The sequence below is a fragment of the Sinohyriopsis cumingii genome, chromosome 17 (genome assembly GCF_028554795.1).
Source record: "Sinohyriopsis cumingii isolate HCF-2022 chromosome 17, ASM2855479v2, whole genome shotgun sequence".
In the NCBI taxonomy this organism is placed as follows: Eukaryota; Metazoa; Mollusca; class Bivalvia; order Unionida; family Unionidae; genus Sinohyriopsis; species Sinohyriopsis cumingii.
The window spans coordinates 24,102,959-24,122,566 of record NC_142977.1 but is presented as its reverse complement, the minus strand read 5'-3'; the positions used below and the strand labels follow the sequence as shown (position 1 = coordinate 24,122,566).

At 39.6% G+C, this 19,608-nt stretch overlaps 9 non-coding genes across 9 annotated transcripts; all 9 read right to left on the bottom strand.

Annotated features, from left to right (window-relative positions):
* Nucleotides 1–704: 704 nt before the first annotated feature.
* On the bottom strand, nucleotides 705–868 carry LOC149778034 (U1 spliceosomal RNA). The gene has a single exon (XR_016415739.1). It is a non-coding gene; the product is annotated as a U1 spliceosomal RNA (small nuclear RNA).
* Nucleotides 869–2,333: 1,465 nt separating this feature from the next.
* On the bottom strand, nucleotides 2,334–2,497 carry LOC149778033 (U1 spliceosomal RNA). The gene has a single exon (XR_016415738.1). It is a non-coding gene; the product is annotated as a U1 spliceosomal RNA (small nuclear RNA).
* Nucleotides 2,498–3,956: 1,459 nt separating this feature from the next.
* Nucleotides 3,957–4,116, bottom strand: LOC149778032 (U1 spliceosomal RNA). The gene has a single exon (XR_016415996.1). It is a non-coding gene; the product is annotated as a U1 spliceosomal RNA (small nuclear RNA).
* Nucleotides 4,117–11,186: 7,070 nt separating this feature from the next.
* Nucleotides 11,187–11,350, bottom strand: LOC149778031 (U1 spliceosomal RNA). The gene has a single exon (XR_016415737.1). It is a non-coding gene; the product is annotated as a U1 spliceosomal RNA (small nuclear RNA).
* Nucleotides 11,351–12,829: 1,479 nt separating this feature from the next.
* Nucleotides 12,830–12,993, bottom strand: LOC149778030 (U1 spliceosomal RNA). Its single transcript, XR_016415736.1, has one exon. It is a non-coding gene; the product is annotated as a U1 spliceosomal RNA (small nuclear RNA).
* A 1,471-nt stretch (nucleotides 12,994–14,464) lies between these two features.
* LOC149778029 (U1 spliceosomal RNA) lies at nucleotides 14,465–14,628 on the bottom strand. The gene has a single exon (XR_016415735.1). It is a non-coding gene; the product is annotated as a U1 spliceosomal RNA (small nuclear RNA).
* Nucleotides 14,629–16,087: 1,459 nt separating this feature from the next.
* Nucleotides 16,088–16,251, bottom strand: LOC149778028 (U1 spliceosomal RNA). Its single transcript, XR_016415734.1, has one exon. It is a non-coding gene; the product is annotated as a U1 spliceosomal RNA (small nuclear RNA).
* A 1,481-nt stretch (nucleotides 16,252–17,732) lies between these two features.
* LOC149778027 (U1 spliceosomal RNA) lies at nucleotides 17,733–17,896 on the bottom strand. The gene has a single exon (XR_016415733.1). It is a non-coding gene; the product is annotated as a U1 spliceosomal RNA (small nuclear RNA).
* A 1,471-nt stretch (nucleotides 17,897–19,367) lies between these two features.
* LOC149778026 (U1 spliceosomal RNA) lies at nucleotides 19,368–19,531 on the bottom strand. Its single transcript, XR_016415732.1, has one exon. It is a non-coding gene; the product is annotated as a U1 spliceosomal RNA (small nuclear RNA).
* Nucleotides 19,532–19,608: the final 77 nt, after the last annotated feature.

The following is a 19,608-nucleotide window of genomic DNA, read 5'->3' as shown; positions in this document are numbered from 1 at the left end:
AAAGTGCTGCTGATACAGAAGTAACTGGTGATGCAGATGATCTCTACAATGAGACTTATGATGAAGCTGTCACTGCTTTTGATAAGGACAACAAGCTTGCTGTATTAACGAAGTTGTTCCTGTTATTTGAAGATATTGTTTCTCTCTCTCTCTCTCTCTCTCTCTCTTTCTCTCTCTCTCTCTCTACTGCAGAGAAGTTCTGTGAAAATAAAACTTGTTTTTCGTCGAATCCAGTAAGCATGTTTCCATTTATTTCTCTTTCTTTCTTTCTTTCTCTCACAAATATGCTGGATCGCTGTTACTCAAAGATATTTCACACGTTCGTTGTGAGATGGCTCTTTGAAAGTTGTTTGTTGTAGGGTTTAATACCATTTTTCAGCACAAGATAGGCTATGCATGGCAGGCAATATAAATGGTGGAGGAAGAACCCGGGAGAAGAAAACTGAACGGAAAGAACTCCCGACCCATGATAACATACTGGCAAGCTTTCTCTGATAACCACATGGGCCAAATCCGAAACTCAAACACACGCAGACAGGTGAGATGGCCGCGATCCGTAATGGTGGGCTATTTAGACCACCCGGGGTACCCGTCCCCTTGAAAGAGCAGTTTAAGAAATAATAACATTATCGATTGCTAATCAGAGACATCCAGACTAATTTTGTCATAAGCTTGAGATTATTGGTTATTTTTAATTGAATTATCAGGGGTTAGCGCGAACGCAGACCCCCACACTAATAAATAACGACCCCGAGTCACCCACATTTGGGGTGATCGCAGGTTTCAGCCCAACCGAAGTGCAATGGAAAGGCCTCATCCTGGGGAAACCGCCTAGCTGATCACGGTACTCCCTGGTCCAGGTAAGTATGATTTCTTGACGTTTACTGACGTTTATCAACTGACATTTGTGTCTGGAGTAGGAAGTGTGCCTCTAAGTAATGAAAATAAATTAAAACGATTCAGGGCCATGGTACTGTTGATGTCTTAGTATTCCGAATAACTTTATAGCTTATGTTTCAACATTACAAAAGTAACTGAAATGTCTTCAAATAGTCCTTTATTTGCAATTTCAGTTTCTTTTACGGTGGATATGTGCTATATAGGTTTGCTCGGACGGCAGGGGATAGTTTCGTATATTGGCCCCTGGCAAATTTCTTAACTTGAGGCAACGGTGCGTATTTTTCAGCTATTATGGTTTTTTAATTAAATATATGGATACATTTTTCAATTCCGCGTTTCGGGCTTGTCTTGTTCTTGAAACTGATATCAGCCATTGACCTCCCATAGTTACTTCACAGCAAATTGACAGTGAAATAGCAATAGTCGTCTAGCAAGAACTATGGTCAATCACATCCAGCTGTTTAGTACACAATGCTTTCCCGAACTGTTACGTAGGGAAAGGGATTGTGTTTGCACTGGCAAGATCGCTTGGTGTCATAAATGAAAAATGCAGGTATAAATTTGAGGTTGCAGTGCATCAACCTCTTTTGCTATGAACCACTGCAAATCGACTTGTCAGGTCAAAGGAATACTACTATTTGTTTCCTCTGTTTTATTAAATATGAAATCTTTGTTCCACTGATTGGCCAGCTACGCTTCGCCGTACTCCGAGTCTAGAAGCTTTGGATTGTTGAAAGTGCTGCTGATACAGAAGTAACTGGTGATGCAGATGATCTCTACAATGAGACTTATGATGAAGCTGTCACTGCTTTTGATAAGGACAACAAGCTTGCTGTATTAACGAAGTTGTTCCTGTTATTTGAAGATATTGTTTCTCTCTCTCTCTCTCTCTCTCTCTCTCTCTCTCTACTGCAGAGAAGTTCTGTGAAAATAAAACTTGATTTTCGTCGAATCCAGTAAGCATGTTTCCATTTATTTCTCTTTCTTTCTTTCTTTCTCTCACAAATATGCTGGATCGCTGTTACTCAAAGATATTTCACACGTTCGTTGTGAGATGGCTCTTTGAAAGTTGTTTGTTGTAGGGTTTAATGCCATTTTTCAGCACAAGATAGGCTATGCATGGCAGGCAATATAAATGGTGGAGGAAGAACCCGGGAGAAGAAAAATGAACGGAAAGAACTCCCGACCCATGATAACATACTGGCAAGCTTTCTCTGATAACCACATGGGCCAAATCCGAAACTCAAACACACGCAGAGAGGTGAGATGGCCGCGATCCGTAATGGTGGGCTATTTAGACCACCCGGGGTACCCACCCCTTGAAAGAGCAGTGTAAGAAATAATAACATTATCGATTGGCACGTGCTAATCAGAGACATCCAGACTAATTTTGTCATAAGCTTGAGATTATTGGTTATTTTTAATTGAATTATCAGGGGTTAGCGCGAACGCAGACCCCCACACTAATAAATAACGACCCCGAGTCACCCACATTTGGGGTGATCGCAGGTTTCAGCCCAACCGAAGTGCAATGGAAAGGCCTCATCCTGGGGAAACCGCCTAGCTGATCACGGTACTCCCTGGTCCAGGTAAGTATGATTTCTTGACGTTTACTGACGTTTATCAACTGACATTTGTGTCTGGAGTAGGAAGTGTGCCTCTAAGTAATGAAAATAAATTAAAACGATTCAGGGCCATGGTACTGCTGATGTCTTAGTATTCCGAATAACTTTATAGCTTATGTTTCAACATTACAAAAGTAACTGAAATGTCTTCAAATAGTCCTTTATTTGCAATTTCAGTTTCTTTTACGGTGGATATATGCTATATAGGTTTGCTCGGACGGCAGGGGATAGTTTCGTATATTGGCCCCTGGCAAATTTCTTAACTTGAGGCAACGGTGCGTATTTTTCAGCTATTATGGTTTTTTAATTAAATATATGGATACATTTTTCAATTCCGCGTTTCGGGCTTGTCTTGTTCTTGAAACTGATATCAGCCATTGACCTCCCATAGTTACTTCACAGAAAGTCGACAGTGAAATAGCAATAGTCGTCTAGCAAGAACTATGGTCAATCACATCCAGCTGTTTAGTACACAATGCTTTCCCGAACTGTTACGTAGGGAAAGGGATTGTGTTTGCACTGGCAAGATCGCTTGGTGTCATAAATGAAAAATGCAGGTATAAATTTGTGGTTGCAGTGCATCAACCTCTTTTGCTATGAACCACTGCAAATCGACTTGTCAGGTCAAAGGAATACTACTATTTGTTTCCTCTGTTTTATTAAATTTGAAATCTTTGTGCCACTGATTGGCCAGCTACGCTTCGCCGTACTCCGAGTCTAGAAGCTTTGGATTGTTGAAAGTGCTGCTGATACAGAAGTAACTGGTGATGCAGATGATCTCTACAATGAGACTTATGATGAAGCTGTCACTGCTTTTGATAAGGACAACAAGCTTGCTGTATTAACGAAGTTGTTCCTGTTATTTGAAGATATTGTTTCTCTCTCTCTCTCTCTCTCTCTCTCTCTACTGCACAGAAGTTCTGTGAAAATAAAACTTGATTTTCGTCGAATCCAGTAAGCATGTTTCCATTTATTTCTCTTTCTTTCTTTCTTTCTCTCACAAATATGCTGGATCGCTGTTACTCAAAGATATTTCACACGTTCGTTGTGAGATGGCTCTTTGAAAGTTGTTTGTTGTAGGGTTTAATGCCATTTTTCAGCACAAGATAGGCTATGCATGGCAGGCAATATAAATGGTGGAGGAAGAACCCGGGAGAAGAAAACTGAACGGAAAGAACTCCCGACCCATGATAACATACTGGCAAGCTTTCTCTGATAACCACATGGGCCAAATCCGAAACTCAAACACACGCAGAGAGGTGAGATGGCCGCGATCCGTAATGGTGGGCTATTTAGACCACCCGGGGTACCCACCCCTTGAAAGAGCAGTGTAAGAAATAATAACATTATCGATTGGCACGTGCTAATCAGAGACATCCAGACTAATTTTGTCATAAGCTTGAGATTATTGGTTATTTTTAATTGAATTATCAGGGGTTAGCGCGAACGCAGACCCCCACACTAATAAATAACGACCCCGAGTCACCCACATTTGGGGTGATCGCAGGTTTCAGCCCAACCGAAGTGCAATGGAAAGGCCTCATCCTGGGGAAACCTTTTTTTTATTTTTCATAAAATCTTTATTCAATATTTACATGTTGAAATGTACAAGCGAAAACGACACTCCCATCTTCACCCCATACACGCCTTAGCACACAAACTCATAAATACACGTAGATGTGCACACTCACTGTCCATCCATGCTCTTGTATACACACAAATGTACATATATTGTAAAGCGCATAGCTCACAAGCGACAAAGTTATACATAATATGATTGTATGCAATTTCTATTGTAAATTTGTAACATCTAGTTTGCGAAACGTATACTAATCTCATACAGAAGTTTAAATATTGCAAATTATAAAATTCTAATATTAGAGAAACTGTATTCTTAAAAATGCAAAGTGTATTTAAGGTGATGCAAGTACTATACCTCATGTAAATTTGATAGACCAGTGAAGTGCTGTAAAAGTTCGTGCAATAAAACAGAGAATGTTAGCACGTGCTGCTTGAGATATTCTTAAATTAACGTGTAGGCCGGCAGACGTGGATTAAAACATGGTGACTGTGTAGTGAGATCTAAGGAGAAATCGTAAAATTATATATAATTGGATTTATCCAAAAGGGAAGGAATGTAGTATTATTCTAGACTTATGTCTATTACTAATTCAAAATTGAAGAGAGAACAGAATAATCCAGCTAAACACCATTTATCTATAAAATGAACCAAGTTAAGCCTGGAAAAGTCAGTTCTGATTCTGCATTTTAATCGGGAGAGAAAGAAGGATAACAAGGTGTTACTGGTTACCACTTCTTTATAATAATATGCTCGTATACGTTTAATCCATATAGCATATTTATATTCAGCGCATAATAAAAGGCACAAGTCCTCGAATTCAGGTTCCGGGAACGAGGCCCCATTCGGGATAGGACCGAATTTAAGGAAAGTATAAAAGGTATTGAAGGAGTTTCTGGAAAGTTTTTTTAACCATTTGATAATGAGCTGTTGTAAGGGGAGTATTAATTTGCATTCGAAAAATAAATGATCAGTCGTTTCAATGTCACCGCAAAAAGCGCATAACTTAGATTTGGAAATCTTCTTTAAGAACATGTTGTAGTTAACGGGCAAAATATCATGTATTGTTTTAAAACACACATCTCTAGTGATGGGGTCTAAAAATTTATTATGCAAATTTTTCCAAATGTTGCCGAAATTTAAATCGTATAATTTGGTTATTTTAGGTTCAAGAACATAGCTTTGTAATTGTCGTTGGTAGAAATATTTTGTGGGGACTAGACCAAATTTGAGACTAGGATTATTTTCATGAAATGTTTTGAAAATGGTCATGCACTTTTGATAGAATTTAGGAACATATAGCGTATGAGTAAATTTATTAAGCGCCAAATTAGGGTTGAAAGACCTTAGTTGTAAACCGATCCAATACCTTGCAAAATCTTTCCATTTGGCTGAATATTCATCGTCGAGTAATTTTTGTATATGCTGTATACGTATTGCTTGGATTTTACATCTCAAATGGGTGATGTTTAAACCTCCGTCGTAAAGGGGATTGATGCATACAGCTCTAGCGAGAGGTTCGAATTTAGAATTCCACAAAAATGTGAAGATATTCCTATTTATTAAAATTTCATAATGTTTAGGTAGATCAGTCACGGTTGCAGTATACCAAATTTTGCTATAAGCTAAAAGATTAATAACATGGGATTTAGAAATGAGAGGTAAATTTCTACGTTTCCATAGTAATAGTGTATTCGTAAGTTTAGTAACATTTTTGTTCCAGTGATCATCATGACTTAAATCGTTGCCAAAATGAAACCCTACAATTTTTTGTTTGTCGATCCAGGAAATGCCAAAGGGGTGATCACTGCGGTTCCGCCATTTACCCATGAACATACCGTTTGATTTGCTATAATTTACCTTAGCACCGGAAGCGCGATCGTACATGCGAGACCAAAATAAATACCGTTCGATCGATTTGTCCGTGCAACAGAAGCCTGTACTATCGTCCGCGAAAAGGGAGATCTTACAGGCTTCTGTTGCACCTGGCACCTTAACACCTATAATTTCTGGGTCGTTTCGAATTTTGATTGCAAAAGGCTCGTACACTATTACATATAAAAGGGGGGAAAGACTGCAACCTTGACGGACTCCTCTTGAGATTAAAAAGGGGTCCGAAATAAAATTATTGACTATAACTGATGAACTAATATCAGTGTAGAAAATTGAAATCCATTTAATAAAGTCAGGATCAAACCCGAAAGATTCTAATGTTTTTAACATAAATTGATAATTTACCCTATCAAATGCCTTTTCTTGATCTAAGGAAATAAATGCACATGATAATTCTTTTTGTTCGATGTAGTCACAGATGTTTCGTATAAGGTGACCATTATTAAAAATAGATCGACCTTTAACTCCACATGTTTGATCCATGTGTATTATTTTGGACATGACATTTCCAAGTCGATTAGCAATAACTTTGGATAGAATTTTATAGTCTAAATTTAATAGGGAGATAGGTCTCCAATTTTTCATATTATTTGAATTTTCAGGATCCTTACATAATAACGTAATATAAGATAGTCTTTGTGAATCAGACAAAGTGTTTGATTCAAAGATCAAATTATATAAACGGACTAATGTGTCGCCTAAACATTCAAAAAACGTGACATAAAACTCTTTTGTGAGACCATCGGGTCCAGGTGATTTATTTGGCTCCATCATATTTAAAGATTTCCAAATTTCTACTTTAGTAATTGGTCCGGTAAGGAATTGGTTATCTTCAGCCTTTAACTGAGGTAACCCAGTTAGAAATTCTTTAAACAATTCTTCATCAATCAATTCTGTGGTAAAAAGATTTGAATACAACTTTTTAAAACAGTTTAAGATATCAACACTTGAGTTATGAGTCACATTATTATACTCAATTTCAGTGATAGTTTTCTGGGAACCCTTTTTATTTTCTAATTGAAAAAAGAATTGGCTCGGTCTTTCGTTATTATCTAAAATTTTCGCTTTGCTCCTAATGACTGATCCTATATATTTTTCATTTTGTAATTCCTTGATAGACATTCGGAGTTCTTGTATTTGAAAGAGAAGTTCTTCATTATTGGTTAAATCATATTTCTGTCTTAGATATTGGTAGTCTTTCTTCAATGATTTAATTGCAGAGTTTTTAACTTTCGAAAGTTGTTTGGAATATCGAATGATTTCTTCTTTAAGTTTGAGTTTTAGCTCATCCCAATATTCTAGGGTGATGTTATGATATCTTAGTTCTCTCTTAATTAGGTCCGTAATGAGAGTTTTTAATGTGTTATGGTTTAAGTGCGAGTTATTGCATTTCCAGTAACCGGTACCATATGATATTGATGAGTTACATGCTATACTTAAAGTTACTGCATCGTGGTCGGACTGAGCGAAGTTAACGATTGTCGAATTAATGATGAAATTTGCTATGTTTTTAGAAACATACAGTCGATCAAGTCTGCTTGCTAACAGTGGTAATGAGGGGTCTAGTGTGTTTCGATACCATGTGTACAATTTTGCCGAGGGGTTCAGTTTGCGAAATGTGTCAATTAGTTTAAAGTTGGATATAAGCGATTTCAATGTTTGGACGGACTTTTCGCTGTAATTGGTTAGATTACCTACTCGGTCAAGGTTGGAGTTAGTGACACAATTGAAATCTCCAGCAAGAATGAGATTATGTTGTCCCGTTAAATATGTGAACAATGAAGTAAAAAATTCACTTTTCTCCGAATCAGGGATGGGGGCATATATATTTATGGCACGATATGGTATATCATTAAATTGAAAGTCAGCACATATTATTCTACCGTCAAAATCCGTTTCATATTTTAAAAAACGTATGTTAGGATTAAAATTAATGATAGCAGCTCCAGATGAAAGATTCGAGCCAAAACTCCATATGGCATAATAACATTGCAATTTATCTTGAATTTTTGAAGTAAGGGTTCTTTTCTCCACGTGGGTTTCTTGTAGGAATACAAGGTCGATGTGATGCGAAGATACCAAGTTTCTAATCTCGTATAGTTTTTGATCCGTGTTGGTTCGAAGGCCATTGACATTTAATGTAAGGATATTAATTTTACTCATGGGTTGCTTGTTATTGGTATGGCATGTCCAGAATAGGTTCAAAATCGTTAATGTATGTGGGACTCTAGGTGTATCAAGTGAATCAATCTGAACTCGAGACGGGTAGAGTCCGTTGTATAAGGTAATACTATTGGAAACCAGAAATGACTTGCTGAACGATAACATAATAAGGGAGGATATGTAATTAAGGGATAAAATATGGTTGAAGAAAATAGATAAAAATCTACAAATGTTGTATGTGCTATGAAATAGATAAGGATGATATGAAGGATATTGTACATTTGAAGAGAATGAAAAATTAGGATTAAGTAAAAGAACAAACCTGTAATAGAACGTATAACCAGGGAAAGTCCTGAAATATTTAGTCCGTTATGCTTATTCATTGTCCATTTTACTGTCCTTGTATATGCCCGGTCCATTTGATTGTATTCATTGTCCGTGAGCGTTCCGATTTCTTTATTACACAGTTACTGTAGTGTAATCCAAATTAAGAATTTTGCACATCCATACTTGAATCCTCCTCAAGACGAGACTTTTTTGATCTTTTAGACGTGACTACCTGCCACGTGCACGAATCTAGGTCAAACAATTCTCTTTTTTCTTGTGGTCTGGGTTGATTCGAGTCATCTTCATCATTGTCATCCGGTACTGTTGCTTTCTCTTGTGTTTGGGTCGCTACTTCCTCTTCCGCCCCGTGGGAGGCGTCCAAGGGGGTGGGGGTGGTGGGGTGATCAATTGGTTTGCTGTTTGTCGACGCAGGGGCTGCTGGTGTTAAAGGTTCGTGTGTCGTTGCTTGGGTTGATGTGCTTGGTGCAGGTGGTTGTTGGGCAACGTGTCCTTTATTATTCACTGCTGAAGCATAGCTAGCACCTTTCTCTGGGCAGTCTTTTCGGAGGTGCCCCGACTGACGACATCTCAGGCAAAGTGGGGGGCGGCCCTTCATTGTTATAAGCATACCACACATGCCAAGCGACACGATGTGGGGAATATTCCTGCAATCGAATTCTGTGGTCCGGAGTTTCACTATCCTTGTACCGTTTTCAATCATTGTGTCCTTGTTTATAATTGTCTTGTCTCTGGTTATGTCAAGGATCTCCCCATAATCCTTTAGAACTTCCTTGATAACAATATCATTGACAAACAGGGGCAGCCAGTGTATTCTGAGGTCAATTATTAGGTTAGCAATATATTTAATGCCGTCACCGGTCACGCCTTTTGCCTTCTCTTGGGACTTGAGCACAGCATTCCATGGGGCATTTTCCCCTTCTCTATATAAACCTTCGATGTCAGAAATAGTAACACCTGCAGCTTCAAGTTTGCGAAGCGCTTCCTCCCGAGAAATTCGTCCTTCCACTCGTAGTGTACGAAGATACACATCTGAATTCACATACCTTGAGATGTTGATTTCAACACGGCGATACATATTCCAAAGCGGTAAACTTTGAACTTTCACTTCAAAAGAATTCTTTGATCTACTTTGTCTTGGCCGGATATCCTGGGGAAACCGCCTAGCTGATCACGGTACTCCCTGGTCCAGGTAAGTATGATTTCTTGACGTTTACTGACGTTTATCAACTGACATTTGTGTCTGGAGTAGGAAGTGTGCCTCTAAGTAATGAAAATAAATTAAAACGATTCAGGGCCATGGTACTGCTGATGTCTTAGTATTCCGAATAACTTTATAGCTTATGTTTCAACATTACAAAAGTAACTGAAATGTCTTCAAATAGTCCTTTATTTGCAATTTCAGTTTCTTTTACGGTGGATATATGCTATATAGGTTTGCTCGGACGGCAGGGGATAGTTTCGTATATTGGCCCCTGGCAAATTTCTTAACTTGAGGCAACGGTGCGTATTTTTCAGCTATTATGGTTTTTTAATTAAATATATGGATACATTTTTCAATTCCGCGTTTCGGGCTTGTCTTGTTCTTGAAACTGATATCAGCCATTGACCTCCCATAGTTACTTCACAGCAAGTTGACAGTGAAATAGCAATAGTCGTCTAGCAAGAACTATGGTCAATCACATCCAGCTGTTTAGTACACAATGCTTTCCCGAACTGTTACGTAGGGAAAGGGATTGTGTTTGCACTGGCAAGATCGCTTGGTGTCATAAATGAAAAATGCAGGTATAAATTTGAGGTTGCAGTGCATCAACCTCTTTTGCTATGCACCACTGCAAATCGACTTGTCAGGTCAAAGGAATACTACTATTTGTTTCCTCTGTTTTATTAAATTTGAAATCTTTGTGCCACTGATTGGCCAGCTACGCTTCGCCGTACTCCGAGTCTAGAAGCTTTGGATTGTTGAAAGTGCTGCTGATACAGAAGTAACTGGTGATGCAGATGATCTCTACAATGAGACTTATGATGAAGCTGTCACTGCTTTTGATAAGAACAACAAGCTTGCTGTATTAACGAAGTTGTTCCTGTTATTTGAAGATATTGTTTCTCTCTCTCTCTCTCTCTCTCTCTCTCTCTCTCTCTCTCTCTCTCTCTCTACTGCAGAGAAGTTCTGTGAAAATAAAACTTGATTTTCGTCGAATCCAGTAAGCATGTTTCCATTTATTTCTCTTTCTTTCTTTCTTTCTCTCACAAATATGCTGGATCGCTGTTACTCAAAGATATTTCACACGTTCGTTGTGAGATGGCTCTTTGAAAGTTGTTTGTTGTAGGGTTTAATGCTATTTTTCAGCACAAGATAGGCTATGCATGGCAGGCAATATAAATGGTGGAGGAAGAACCCGGGAGAAGAAAACTGAACGGAAAGAACTCCCGACCCATGATAACATACTGGCAAGCTTTCTCTGATAACCACATGGGCCAAATCCGAAACTCAAACACACGCAGAGAGGTGAGATGGCCGCGATCCGTAATGTTGGGCTATTTAGACCACCCGGGGTACCCACCCCTTGAAAGAGCAGTGTAAGAAATAATAACATTATCGATTGGCACGTGCTAATCAGAGACATCCAGACTAATTTTGTCATAAGCTTGAGATTATTGGTTATTTTTAATTGAATTATCAGGGGTTAGCGCGAACGCAGACCCCCACACTAATAAATAACGACCCCGAGTCACCCACATTTGGGGTGATCGCAGGTTTCAGCCCAACCGAAGTGCAATGGAAAGGCCTCATCCTGGGGAAACCGCCTAGCTGATCACGGTACTCCCTGGTCCAGGTAAGTATGATTTCTTGACGTTTACTGACGTTTATCAACTGACATTTGTGTCTGGAGTAGGAAGTGTGCCTCTAAGTAATGAAAATAAATTAAAACGATTCAGGGCCATGGTACTGCTGATGTCTTAGTATTCCGAATAACTTTATAGCTTATGTTTCAACATTACAAAAGTAACTGAAATGTCTTCAAATAGTCCTTTATTTGCAATTTCAGTTTCTTTTACGGTGGATATGTGCTATATAGGTTTGCTCGGACGGCAGGGGATAGTTTCGTATATTGGCCCCTGGCAAATTTCTTAACTTGAGGCAACGGTGCGTATTTTTCAGCTATTATGGTTTTTTAATTAAATATATGGATACATTTTTCAATTCCGCGTTTCGGGCTTGTCTTGTTCTTGAAACTGATATCAGCCATTGACCTCCCATAGTTACTTCACAGCAAATTGACAGTGAAATAGCAATAGTCGTCTAGCAAGAACTATGGTCAATCACATCCAGCTGTTTAGTACACAATGCTTTCCCGAACTGTTACGTAGGGAAAGGGATTGTGTTTGCACTGGCAAGATCGCTTGGTGTCATAAATGAAAAATGCAGGTATAAATTTGAGGTTGCAGTGCATCAACCTCTTTTGCTATGAACCACTGCAAATCGACTTGTCAGGTCAAAGGAATACTACTATTTGTTTCCTCTGTTTTATTAAATATGAAATCTTTGTTCCACTGATTGGCCAGCTACGCTTCGCCGTACTCCGAGTCTAGAAGCTTTGGATTGTTGAAAGTGCTGCTGATACAGAAGTAACTGGTGATGCAGATGATCTCTACAATGAGACTTATGATGAAGCTGTCACTGCTTTTGATAAGGACAACAAGCTTGCTGTATTAACGAAGTTGTTCCTGTTATTTGAAGATATTGTTTCTCTCTCTCTCTCTCTCTCTCTCTCTCTCTTTCTCTCTCTCTCTCTCTACTGCAGAGAAGTTCTGTGAAAATAAAACTTGTTTTTCGTCGAATCCAGTAAGCATGTTTCCATTTATTTCTCTTTCTTTCTTTCTTTCTCTCACAAATATGCTGGATCGCTGTTACTCAAAGATATTTCACACGTTCGTTGTGAGATGGCTCTTTGAAAGTTGTTTGTTGTAGGGTTTAATACCATTTTTCAGCACAAGATAGGCTATGCATGGCAGGCAATATAAATGGTGGAGGAAGAACCCGGGAGAAGAAAACTGAACGGAAAGAACTCCCGACCCATGATAACATACTGGCAAGCTTTCTCTGATAACCACATGGGCCAAATCCGAAACTCAAACACACGCAGACAGGTGAGATGGCCGCGATCCGTAATGGTGGGCTATTTAGACCACCCGGTGTACCCACCCCTTGAAAGAGCAGTGTAAGAAATAATAACATTATCGATTGGCACGTGCTAATCAGAGACATCCAGACTAATTTTGTCATAAGCTTGAGATTATTGGTTATTTTTAATTGAATTATCAGGGGTTAGCGCGAACGCAGACCCCCACACTAATAAATAACGACCCCGAGTCACCCACATTTGGGGTGATCGCAGGTTTCAGCCCAACCGAAGTGCAATGGAAAGGCCTCATCCTGGGGAAACCGCCTAGCTGATCACGGTACTCCCTGGTCCAGGTAAGTATGATTTCTTGACGTTTACTGACGTTTATCAACTGACATTTGTGTCTGGAGTAGGAAGTGTGCCTCTAAGTAATGAAAATAAATTAAAACGATTCAGGGCCATGGTACTGCTGATGTCTTAGTATTCCGAATAACTTTATAGCTTATGTTTCAACATTACAAAAGTAACTGAAATGTCTTCAAATAGTCCTTTATTTGCAATTTCAGTTTCTTTTACGGTGGATATATGCTATATAGGTTTGCTCGGACGGCAGGGGATAGTTTCGTATATTGGCCCCTGGCAAATTTCTTAACTTGAGGCAACGGTGCGTATTTTTCAGCTATTATGGTTTTTTAATTAAATATATGGATACATTTTTCAATTCCGCGTTTCGGGCTTGTCTTGTTCTTGAAACTGATATCAGCCATTGACCTCCCATAGTTACTTCACAGAAAGTCGACAGTGAAATAGCAATAGTCGTCTAGCAAGAACTATGGTCAATCACATCCAGCTGTTTAGTACACAATGCTTTCCCGAACTGTTACGTAGGGAAAGGGATTGTGTTTGCACTGGCAAGATCGCTTGGTGTCATAAATGAAAAATGCAGGTATAAATTTGTGGTTGCAGTGCATCAACCTCTTTTGCTATGAACCACTGCAAATCGACTTGTCAGGTCAAAGGAATACTACTATTTGTTTCCTCTGTTTTATTAAATTTGAAATCTTTGTGCCACTGATTGGCCAGCTACGCTTCGCCGTACTCCGAGTCTAGAAGCTTTGGATTGTTGAAAGTGCTGCTGATACAGAAGTAACTGGTGATGCAGATGATCTCTACAATGAGACTTATGATGAAGCTGTCACTGCTTTTGATAAGGACAACAAGCTTGCTGTATTAACGAAGTTGTTCCTGTTATTTGAAGATATTGTTTCTCTCTCTCTCTCTCTCTCTCTCTCTCACTCTCTCTCTCTACTGCAGAGAAGTTCTGTGAAAATAAAACTTGATTTTCGTCGAATCCAGTAAGCATGTTTCCATTTATTTCTCTTTCTTTCTTTCTTTCTCTCACAAATATGCTGGATCGCTGTTACTCAAAGATATTTCACACGTTCGTTGTGAGATGGCTCTTTGAAAGTTGTTTGTTGTAGGGTTTAATGCCATTTTTCAGCACAAGATAGGCTATGCATGGCAGGCAATATAAATGGTGGAGGAAGAACCCGGGAGAAGAAAAATGAACGGAAAGAACTCCCGACCCATGATAACATACTGGCAAGCTTTCTCTGATAACCACATGGGCCAAATCCGAAACTCAAACACACGCAGACAGGTGAGATGGCCGCGATCCGTAATGGTGGGCTATTTAGACCACCCGGGGTACCCACCCCTTGAAAGAGCAGTGTAAGAAATAATAACATTATCGATTGGCACGTGCTAATCAGAGACATCCAGACTAATTTTGTCATAAGCTTGAGATTATTGGTTATTTTTAATTGAATTATCAGGGGTTAGCGCGAACGCAGACCCCCACACTAATAAATAACGACCCCGAGTCACCCACATTTGGGGTGATCGCAGGTTTCAGCCCAACCGAAGTGCAATGGAAAGGCCTCATCCTGGGGAAACCGCCTAGCTGATCACGGTACTCCCTGGTCCAGGTAAGTATGATTTCTTGACGTTTACTGACGTTTATCAACTGACATTTGTGTCTGGAGTAGGAAGTGTGCCTCTAAGTAATGAAAATAAATTAAAACGATTCAGGGCCATGGTACTGCTGATGTCTTAGTATTCCGAATAACTTTATAGCTTATGTTTCAACATTACAAAAGTAACTGAAATGTCTTCAAATAGTCCTTTATTTGCAATTTCAGTTTCTTTTACGGTGGATATATGCTATATAGGTTTGCTCGGACGGCAGGGGATAGTTTCGTATATTGGCCCCTGGCAAATTTCTTAACTTGAGGCAACGGTGCGTATTTTTCAGCTATTATGGTTTTTTAATTAAATATATGGATACATTTTTCAATTCCGCGTTTCGGGCTTGTCTTGTTCTTGAAACTGATATCAGCCATTGACCTCCCATAGTTACTTCACAGCAAGTTGACAGTGAAATAGCAATAGTCGTCTAGCAAGAACTATGGTCAATCACATCCAGCTGTTTAGTACACAATGCTTTCCCGAACTGTTACGTAGGGAAAGGGATTGTGTTTGCACTGGCAAGATCGCTTGGTGTCATAAATGAAAAATGCAGGTATAAATTTGAGGTTGCAGTGCATCAACCTCTTTTGCTATGAACCACTGCAAATCGACTTGTCAGGTCAAAGGAATACTACTATTTGTTTCCTCTGTTTTATTAAATTTGAAATCTTTGTGCCACTGATTGGCCAGCTACGCTTCGCCGTACTCCGAGTCTAGAAGCTTTGGATTGTTGAAAGTGCTGCTGATACAGAAGTAACTGGTGATGCAGATGATCTCTACAATGAGACTTATGATGAAGCTGTCACTGCTTTTGATAAGGACAACAAGCTTGCTGTATTAACGAAGTTGTTCCTGTTATTTGAAGATATTGTTTCTCTCTCTCTCTCTCTCTCTCTCTCTCTACTGCAGAGAAGTTCTGTGAAAATAAAACTTGATTTTCGTCGAATCCAGTAAGCATGTTTCCATTTATTTCTCTTTCTTTCTTTCTTTCTCTCACAAATATGCTGGATCGCTGTTACTCAAAGATATTTCACACGTTCGTTGTGAGATGGCTCTTTGAAAGTTGTTTGTTGTAGGGTTTAATGCTATTTTTCAGCACAAGATAGGCTATGCATGGCAGGCAATATAAATGGTGGAGGAAGAACCCGGGAGAAGAAAACTGAACGGAAAGAACTCCCGACCCATGATAACATACTGGCAAGCTTTCTCTGATAACCACATGGGCCAAATCCGAAACTCAAACACACGCAGAGAGGTGAGATGGCCGCGATCCGTAATGTTGGGCTATTTAGACCACCCGGGGTACCCACCCCTTGAAAGAGCAGTGTAAGAAATAATAACATTATCGATTGGCACGTGCTAATCAGAGACATCCAGACTAATTTTGTCATAAGCTTGAGATTATTGGTTATTTTTAATTGAATTATCAGGGGTTAGCGCGAACGCAGACCCCCACACTAATAAATAACGACCCCGAGTCACCCACATTTGGGGTGATCGCAGGTTTCAGCCCAACCGAAGTGCAATGGAAAGGCCTCATCCTGGGGAAACCGCCTAGCTGATCACGGTACTCCCTGGTCCAGGTAAGTATGATTTCTTGACGTTTACTGACGTTTATCAACTGACATTTGTGTCTGGAGTAGGAAGTGTGCCTCTAAGTAATGAAAATAAATTAAAACGATTCAGGGCCATGGTACTGCTGATGTCTTAGTATTCCGAATAACTTTATAGCTTATGTTTCAACATTACAAAAGTAACTGAAATGTCTTCAAATAGTCCTTTATTTGCAATTTCAGTTTCTTTTACGGTGGATATGTGCTATATAGGTTTGCTCGGACGGCAGGGGATAGTTTCGTATATTGGCCCCTGGCAAATTTCTTAACTTGAGGCAACGGTGCGTATTTTTCAGCTATTATGGTTTTTTAATTAAATATATGGATACATTTTTCAATTCCGCGTTTCGGGCTTGTCTTGTTCTTGAAACTGATATCAGCCATTGACCTCCCATAGTTACTTCACAGCAAATTGACAGTGAAATAGCAATAGTCGTCTAGCAAGAACTATGGTCAATCACATCCAGCTGTTTAGTACACAATGCTTTCCCGAACTGTTACGTAGGGAAAGGGATTGTGTTTGCACTGGCAAGATCGCTTGGTGTCATAAATGAAAAATGCAGGTATAAATTTGAGGTTGCAGTGCATCAACCTCTTTTGCTATGAACCACTGCAAATCGACTTGTCAGGTCAAAGGAATACTACTATTTGTTTCCTCTGTTTTATTAAATATGAAATCTTTGTTCCACTGATTGGCCAGCTACGCTTCGCCGTACTCCGAGTCTAGAAGCTTTGGATTGTTGAAAGTGCTGCTGATACAGAAGTAACTGGTGATGCAGATGATCTCTACAATGAGACTTATGATGAAGCTGTCACTGCTTTTGATAAGGACAACAAGCTTGCTGTATTAACGAAGTTGTTCCTGTTATTTGAAGATATTGTTTCTCTCTCTCTCTCTCTCTCTCTCTCTCTCTCTTTCTCTCTCTCTCTCTCTACTGCAGAGAAGTTCTGTGAAAATAAAACTTGTTTTTCGTCGAATCCAGTAAGCATGTTTCCATTTATTTCTCTTTCTTTCTTTCTTTCTCTCACAAATATGCTGGATCGCTGTTACTCAAAGATATTTCACACGTTCGTTGTGAGATGGCTCTTTGAAAGTTGTTTGTTGTAGGGTTTAATACCATTTTTCAGCACAAGATAGGCTATGCATGGCAGGCAATATAAATGGTGGAGGAAGAACCCGGGAGAAGAAAACTGAACGGAAAGAACTCCCGACCCATGATAACATACTGGCAAGCTTTCTCTGATAACCACATGGGCCAAATCCGAAACTCAAACACACGCAGACAGGTGAGATGGCCGCGATCCGTAATGGTGGGCTATTTAGACCACCCGGTGTACCCACCCCTTGAAAGAGCAGTGTAAGAAATAATAACATTATCGATTGGCACGTGCTAATCAGAGACATCCAGACTAATTTTGTCATAAGCTTGAGATTATTGGTTATTTTTAATTGAATTATCAGGGGTTAGCGCGAACGCAGACCCCCACACTAATAAATAACGACCCCGAGTCACCCACATTTGGGGTGATCGCAGGTTTCAGCCCAACCGAAGTGCAATGGAAAGGCCTCATCCTGGGGAAACCGCCTAGCTGATCACGGTACTCCCTGGTCCAGGTAAGTATGATTTCTTGACGTTTACTGACGTTTATCAACTGACATTTGTGTCTGGAGTAGGAAGTGTGCCTCTAAGTAATGAAAATAAATTAAAACGATTCAGGGCCATGGTACTGCTGATGTCTTAGTATTCCGAATAACTTTATAGCTTATGTTTCAACATTACAAAAGTAACTGAAATGTCTTCAAATAGTCCTTTATTTGCAATTTCAGTTTCTTTTACGGTGGATATATGCTATATAGGTTTGCTCGGACGGCAGGGGATAGTTTCGTATATTGGCCCCTGGCAAATTTCTTAACTTGAGGCAACGGTGCGTATTTTTCAGCTATTATGGTTTTTTAATTAAATATATGGATACATTTTTCAATTCCGCGTTTCGGGCTTGTCTTGTTCTTGAAACTGATATCAGCCATTGACCTCCCATAGTTACTTCACAGAAAGTCGACAGTGAAATAGCAATAGTCGTCTAGCAAGAACTATGGTCAATCACATCCAGCTGTTTAGTACACAATGCTTTCCCGAACTGTTACGTAGGGAAAGGGATTGTGTTTGCACTGGCAAGATCGCTTGGTGTCATAAATGAAAAATGCAGGTATAAATTTGTGGTTGCAGTGCATCAACCTCTTTTGCTATGAACCACTGCAAATCGACTTGTCAGGTCAAAGGAATACTACTATTTGTTTCCTCTGTTTTATTAAATTTGAAATCTTTGTGCCACTGATTGGCCAGCTACGCTTCGCCGTACTCCGAGTCTAGAAGCTTTGGATTGTTGAAAGTGCTGCTGATACAGAAGTAACTGGTGATGCAGATGATCTCTACAATGAGACTTATGATGAAGCTGTCACTGCTTTTGATAAGGACAACAAGCTTGCTGTATTAACGAAGTTGTTCCTGTTATTTGAAGATATTGTTTCTCTCTCTCTCTCTCTCTCTCTCTCTCACTCTCTCTCTCTACTGCAGAGAAGTTCTGTGAAAATAAAACTTGATTTTCGTCGAATCCAGTAAGCATGTTTCCATTTATTTCTCTTTCTTTCTTTCTTTCTCTCACAAATATGCTGGATCGCTGTTACTCAAAGATATTTCACACGTTCGTTGTGAGATGGCTCTTTGAAAGTTGTTTGTTGTAGGGTTTAATGCCATTTTTCAGCACAAGATAGGCTATGCATGGCAGGCAATATAAATGGTGGAGGAAGAACCCGGGAGAAGAAAAATGAACGGAAAGAACTCCCGACCCATGATAACATACTGGCAAGCTTTCTCTGATAACCACATGGGCCAAATCCGAAACTCAAACACACGCAGACAGGTGAGATGGCCGCGATCCGTAATGGTGGGCTATTTAGACCACCCGGGGTACCCACCCCTTGAAAGAGCAGTGTAAGAAATAATAACATTATCGATTGGCACGTGCTAATCAGAGACATCCAGACTAATTTTGTCATAAGCTTGAGATTATTGGTTATTTTTAATTGAATTATCAGGGGTTAGCGCGAACGCAGACCCCCACACTAATAAATAACGACCCCGAGTCACCCACATTTGGGGTGATCGCAGGTTTCAGCCCAACCGAAGTGCAATGGAAAGGCCTCATCCTGGGGAAACCGCCTAGCTGATCACGGTACTCCCTGGTCCAGGTAAGTATGATTTCTTGACGTTTACTGACGTTTATCAACTGACATTTGTGTCTGGAGTAGGAAGTGTGCCTCTAAGTAATGAAAA